The sequence below is a fragment of the Triticum urartu genome, chromosome 4A (genome assembly GCF_056163025.1).
Source record: "Triticum urartu cultivar PI428250 chromosome 4A, HENAU_Tu73, whole genome shotgun sequence".
NCBI lineage: Eukaryota > Viridiplantae > Streptophyta > Magnoliopsida > Poales > Poaceae > Triticum > Triticum urartu.
In genome coordinates this window covers 608,439,641-608,445,916 of record NC_141876.1, presented here as the reverse complement: position 1 = coordinate 608,445,916, position 6,276 = coordinate 608,439,641, and the positions used below count along the sequence as shown (strand labels likewise).

The window sequence follows — 6,276 nt, the reverse complement described above, 5'->3', positions numbered from 1 at the left end:
AAAATAGCAAACGGTGGGAAAAGAATTACTGTTGGGCAATTGATAGAACTTCAAATAATCATGACGATATCCAGGCAATGATCAATATATAGGCATCACGTCCAAGATTAGTAGACCGACTCCTGTCTGCATCTACTACTATTACTCCACACATCGACCGCTATACAACATGCATCTAGTATATTAAGTTCATGGAGAAACTGAGTAATGCAATAAGAACGATGACATGATGTAGACAAGATTTATTTATGTAGAAATGGACCCCATCTTGTTATCCTTAATACTCATGATACATAAGTGTCGTTTTCGTTTCTATCACTGGGATCAAGCATCGTAAGCTCGAACCCATCACAAAGCACCTCTTCCCATTGCAAGATAAATAGATCAAGTTGGCCAAACAAAACCTAAATATCGAAGAAGAAATACGAGGCTATAATCAATCATGCATATAAGAGATCAAAGAAGACTCAAATAACTTTCATGGATAAAAACATAGATCTGATCATAAACTCAAAGCTCATCGGATCCCAACAAACAACCGCAAAAAGACTTACATCATATGGATCTCCAAGAGACCATTGTATTGATAATCAAAAGAGAGAGAGGAAGCCATCTAGCTACTAACTACGAACCCGTAGGTCTACAAAGAACTACTCACGCATCATCGGAGAGGCACCAATGGACATGATGCACCCCTCCGAGATGGTGTCTAGATTGGATCTGGTGTTTCTAGACTCTGCGGCGGCTGGAATTGATTTTCGTCGACTCCCCTAGGGTTTCTGGAATATTGGGGTATTTATAGAGCAAAGAGGCGGTTCAGGGGGCACCCGAGGTGGGCACAATCACCTGGGCGCGCCTAGGCCTCCAGGCGCGCCCAGGTGGGTTGTGCTCCCCTCGGAGCTCCCCCCAGGTGCTTTTCTGGCCCATTGGATGTCTTCTAGCCCCCAAAAAAAATCCTCCAGAAGTTTCGCTGCGTTTGGACTCCGTTTGGTATTGATTTCATGCGATATAAAAAACATGCAGAAAACAACAACTGGCACTGGACACTATCTCAATAGGTTAGTACCAAAAATGATATAAAATGACTATAAAATGATTGTAGAACATCCAAGAATGATAATATAACAGCATGGAAAAATCAAAAATTATAGATACTTTGAAGACGTATCACTCCGCTCGGGTGTTGTTGCTCCGTTGGTCGCTCGGGCCTCGCTGCCCGGGCGCTGGTGCTGCTTTGGCTGCCCGGGTGTCGGTGCTGATGCACTCGTCCGCACGTCGTACCACGCCGTCCATCGTCACTGGTTTCATCTCAGACTCCGCCGCCACCGCACCTCCACCGAGCGGCGTCCCCGACCTCATGCGCGATCGGCTTGATCACCCGCTCGGCACCGCGATCCGTCCCATCTACGCAGCACGCACGACCTAGCCCGTTGGTTGCACGCGCCTCCGCAGGTCCTGTGAAGATCGTCCCCGAGTTCAGCGTGCCCTCCACCGATCGAGCAATGGGCTGCCGTTGCGTTGTCCCGTCGGGCCGCAGTGCCGCCGCCACGTGGTTCTCCCCGCAGCTGCATCGACCCGCGTGCTGCCGCTGCGTCGCCCCTTTGGGCTTTATGCCGCGGCCCGCAGTCAACCGCCGCCTCGAGGACGTCCGATCCATGCCATCTTCATGGCTGCACCGACCCTCGCACTGCCGCTGTGTTGCCCCATCAGGCCGTAGCGAGCGTGGCACGTGGTCTCTCCGCCGCCCGAGGCCGCCCCCGCGGTTGCACCGACTTGTGCGCTACCGTTGCGTCGTCCCTTCGGGCCGCATCGCCACGGCCAGCGGTCCCCGCTGCCGCCCTGAGATCTTCCCGCCGTCGCCCCGACCCACCCGCCCGCCGCTGCTGCGTCGCCCGTTCGGGCCGTAGCGCCACGGCCCGTGGTCCATTGCTGTCCCTGCGCTCGACTTCCTGTGGTATGTGCTGTTGGAAATATGCCCTAGAGGCAATAACAAATTAGTTATTATTATATTTCCTTGTTCATGATAATCGTTTATTATCCATGCTATAATTGTATTGATAGGAAACTCAGATACATGTGTGGATACATAGACAACACCATGTCCCTAGTAAGCCTCTAGTTGACTAGCTCATTGATCAATAGATGGTTACGGTTTCCTGACCATGGACATTGGATGTCGTTGATAACGGGATCACATCATTAGGAGAATGATGTGATGGACAAGACCCAATCCTAAGCCTAGCACAAAGATCGTGTAGTTCGTATGCTAAAGCTTTTCTAATGTCAAATATCATTTCCTTAGACCATGAGATTGTGCAACTCCCGGATACCGTAGGAATGCTTTGGGTGTACCAAACGTCTTAATGTAACTGGGTGGCTATAAAGGTACACTACGGGTATCTCCGAAAGTGTCTCACTACAACAGGACAAAGCTTTAGTAACATAGTGTTATGTTACTATAGGCCCAAAACAGTGTTACTAGACCACATAGTAACACATTTTGAAACGTGTTCCATTAGACCGTGTTACTAAGTGGTGTCCACTGTCACATATAGTAATTGTTACCATATCTTAAAAATTGTGTTACAATTACATTATAGTAACATGCATATTATGTGTTACCGAAATGCGTTGGTAACACATTTTGGTTAGTATAATAACACCAATAGTAACACACATTTTGTAGCCATAGAACATTGTGGTAACATGTTTTTGTAACTACAGTAACACAACTTGTAACATAATATTCAAATATCATAAGACAACAATGGTAACACATTTTGTGACTATAGTAAGACTACTACACTAGTATGGCAACAAAATTAATATATTTTTTATTTATTAACCACAAAAGTTGATAGCCATTTTATGGAATCTACATTTATTTAATAAAATCACTACAACTGCTCAAATAGTTAATTATTCTGTTATGATGCTTGGCACCATTAAAATGATAAGAGAAATTGAAGCACTACACATACCCAAATTGAAAATATCAAGGTATTTATTATGAATATACATGAGTGTAGGATACATATGCATTACAATAAATAAATACCAATGTTATTGGTTGAACAACATATCATTCATATCAATTTTACAATAGAGAACACGTCTATGGAGAATATTACACCATAGCATTTGCATCAATTCGACCAAAGAAAAAAATGTTCTGAATGGTATTACATTTTTCAATCTATCAATGTAAAGTACGGGTATTGCTAAGTAAAATCCTCCAATTATATTTGTTTCATCCAACCGAAGAATTCAGCTCCAACTCAATTATGCTTCTTTCGAATCTGCAAAAGATAAATGGACCTTATAGATTAAATGTACACAAATATAATTTTGGAATATGGAAGAAAAGACTCCAACTTCAAAAGCTGAAGGTCGGACAATTAAGTATCCTAAAGTAAAAGCATCATCAATTCTCTTGCAATCAGAAACTTACCTTACTAACTCATTATCCAGAACAGGTTCATCTAAGTACACAAGTGCAGAATCGGCACCTAATTAAATATCAGCAACCTTAGTTTCTAGAAAAATACTCCGAATAGTAGCATATGCAACATTCCGCTTGTTTGGATATGTTAAAGTCTTTAAAACTACTATGGATACAACCTATATGATGACCAATATTATTATTCAACGACAATGATAACATAATTTGCATGAAGAATATTTAGGATACACATTCAGGCTGCAAGTGGGACTAATGGAGGAATACCCACACCAGCAAGCATGTGTTATGCTGGTGTTTGTGGGCAGCCTACAATCAACCTTGTTGTGTTTGCTTGCCCAAATAACCCCATTTAATCCCACATAGTAGTAAACTGCCACACTATTGTATTAAGCTATTGCACTAAACTAATGTGTGGCAAGCAACCACAAAAAAAAAAGAGTTGAGACAATTCTACTTAGCTCTTGTACAAATCAAGACTAACTTGTTGTATCTGGACATTAGTTGAACAAAGCAACACAAACAACTGTCAATCAGGTCACTACATGAGCAAGCATATGCAAAGTGACACTCAGTGCAAAAAAGTTAAGAGTGGTTGAGCAAAGCATCATCATACTATTGAGAAATCAGGAGCAGAGCATCTGTGTTGTGCTTGTGTTGTGCTGTGTTGTGCTGTATGTGTGTGCTTGTTGTCGTGTTGGGCATGTGTCTGTGTATGTGCTTTCTAGTACTTAACCAAAGTACCCGCAAGATGTCTAACAGTAGACATTCCATGGCAAAGTTATAAAGAATATAAACATTCTATACGAATTGTCAACGAGCACGTCGATATGACTGCATAAACATATACCTGGAGACCAGTATCCATGATTACTGTGGCTTTAAGCAGCATGGAATTGCTATGCATAAGCCCTTGAGGCATCGACACTAACCGAGCTCCCCACAAACATTCTGTAAGAGTAGAATGGTAAATAACTTGAGGCAGAAATAGGTGTACAGCCAAGAACTATAGACTATAAGCACGCAGTAAAACCAGGATGGATACTTGGTAAAAGGTGATGGTATCTTACATTTACCAAAATAAAAAAGTAACCAGGATGGGTACTTGGTACAAGGTGATGCTATCACCCATTTGATTATATCAAACTAGCAGATGAGATTGAGATACGAGAAATATAAGAATTAAAGTGGAAATGAATAGACAAGCATCTGCTATATTTTCATAGTGATTATTGGGATGTACTACACTAAAATGATCATACATCTACTAGAACCCTTGCCATGAAAAGCACTATGTATTACAACTACATTACCCGTCAGTAAAGTAGATGTCCGTGTTGCTCTTCATAATATCTACTACCCAATCTGATGGACGTAGTTTGCTGAGTGCAACACTAGGCAAAGGGGCAAGCCTTTGCCGAAGTTGACACTAGGTAGACCTATTTAGCTGAATTAAAAAAATCACACAGTTATTCAGGCATGTATGTGTGCGTCACAGTTTGAGAGTATTAAAGTATGTATGGATATGTGACGAGTATCCGCGTATGTACATCTCCACCACGGGAAAAACACGTACTGCTATTATTACCAGGAGAATCAATTAGCAGCATGCATGTACCCTCGACGCTGACCTCGCATCTTGCTCCCGTTTCCACTAGTACACATACAAGCAAGCAACCTATTGGATGGATTATTGTGGAAGCTAGCTTACATATGGACCGATTCCTCGTGGATGCAAGCAGATGACGAGGACCTCCTATCGCGGGAGGTGCGCACCGTCCATGCGCTTGTTCTGCTCAAGCCTCTTCAATTCTTCATGGCCGCCGGAGGGAGGGATGGCTGCCGACGACGCTGGCTGGATCTGCCCATGGCTTTGGCGGTTGCGCGCTCCTCATGGCCGCCTACTCGGGCCTCCTCGAACCTCGTGGGGAGGAGGGAATGACCCCGGGGCCCAGGGTTGCGTCGGCGGGGCGAGCGGCGGCGGCATGAGGCCCTCAGGCTTGCGGCGGTGATTTGCGGCGTGGCATGCGGCGGCTTCGATTGCTAGGCGTGCGTGTGAAGGGATAAGGAGAGAGAGAGAGAGGAGATAAAGTATAGGGCACCCGCAGGTCCTCAGCCGTTGGATCTACTCAAATCCAATGGTTATGACGCGTCATCCGTGGGAGCGTTACCCTGACCAATCAGAACACATAATATTTTTTAGTGCAATATTTTTACACTTGACAAAAATAATTAATATTTTTTCCTTTTTTCTTTTCTTTCTTTCCTTTTTCTTTTCTTTCTTTCCTTTTCTCTTTCATCTCTTCTGTTTCTTAATAAGGCCTACACATTGTTTAAAGGATTTTAAATATGATTTTTTGACCAAAAATTTGATAACATTTTTATACACTTACAATTTCAATTTGAATTATATGCACAAAACGTGTGAAAGTAGTTAAAAATCTAAAAAAAATCCATGATACTTGGGAATTGTCCTTCAAATATGGTCTACTTTCTGTGAAAATTGGAGTGGTACCATTTTGCATCCACTTTTTGTACTTGCTTCAAAAAATACCCATTGTTCACACTAAGAAATAGAAAAGATTTTTTTTACAAAAAAATAGAAACTCTAGTTGTCAACATTGTTTGTAATGGCAAGACGCACCTATGTGCCTAATTTGGACACAATATCATAAACTATGCAATGAATATGACAATCACCTTGAAAGGTCATGAATGTTCATACATGACACCTCATTTTGTGAAGGATGTTTTTTATAATTATCATATTGCAAGTTAAGTATTTTTTTCCTCACAACTAGTACACATAAAACGAC

General features: G+C 42.5%; 1 long non-coding RNA gene across 3 annotated transcripts; it reads right to left on the bottom strand.

The window, feature by feature from the left end:
* Positions 1-2,986: 2,986 nt before the first annotated feature.
* Positions 2,987-5,552, bottom strand: LOC147977279 (uncharacterized). Of its 3 annotated transcripts, none has more exons than XR_015601826.1 (5): positions 5,049-5,552; positions 4,774-4,907; positions 4,311-4,411; positions 3,452-3,509; positions 2,987-3,299 (listed from the first exon to the last, which is right to left on the bottom strand). It is a non-coding gene; the product is annotated as an uncharacterized LOC147977279 (long non-coding RNA). The 3 variants fall into 3 exon arrangements; XR_015601825.1 differs by having other exon boundaries at positions 5,172-5,540; XR_015601827.1 differs by lacking the exon at positions 4,774-4,907 and having other exon boundaries at positions 5,172-5,539.
* Positions 5,553-6,276: the final 724 nt, after the last annotated feature.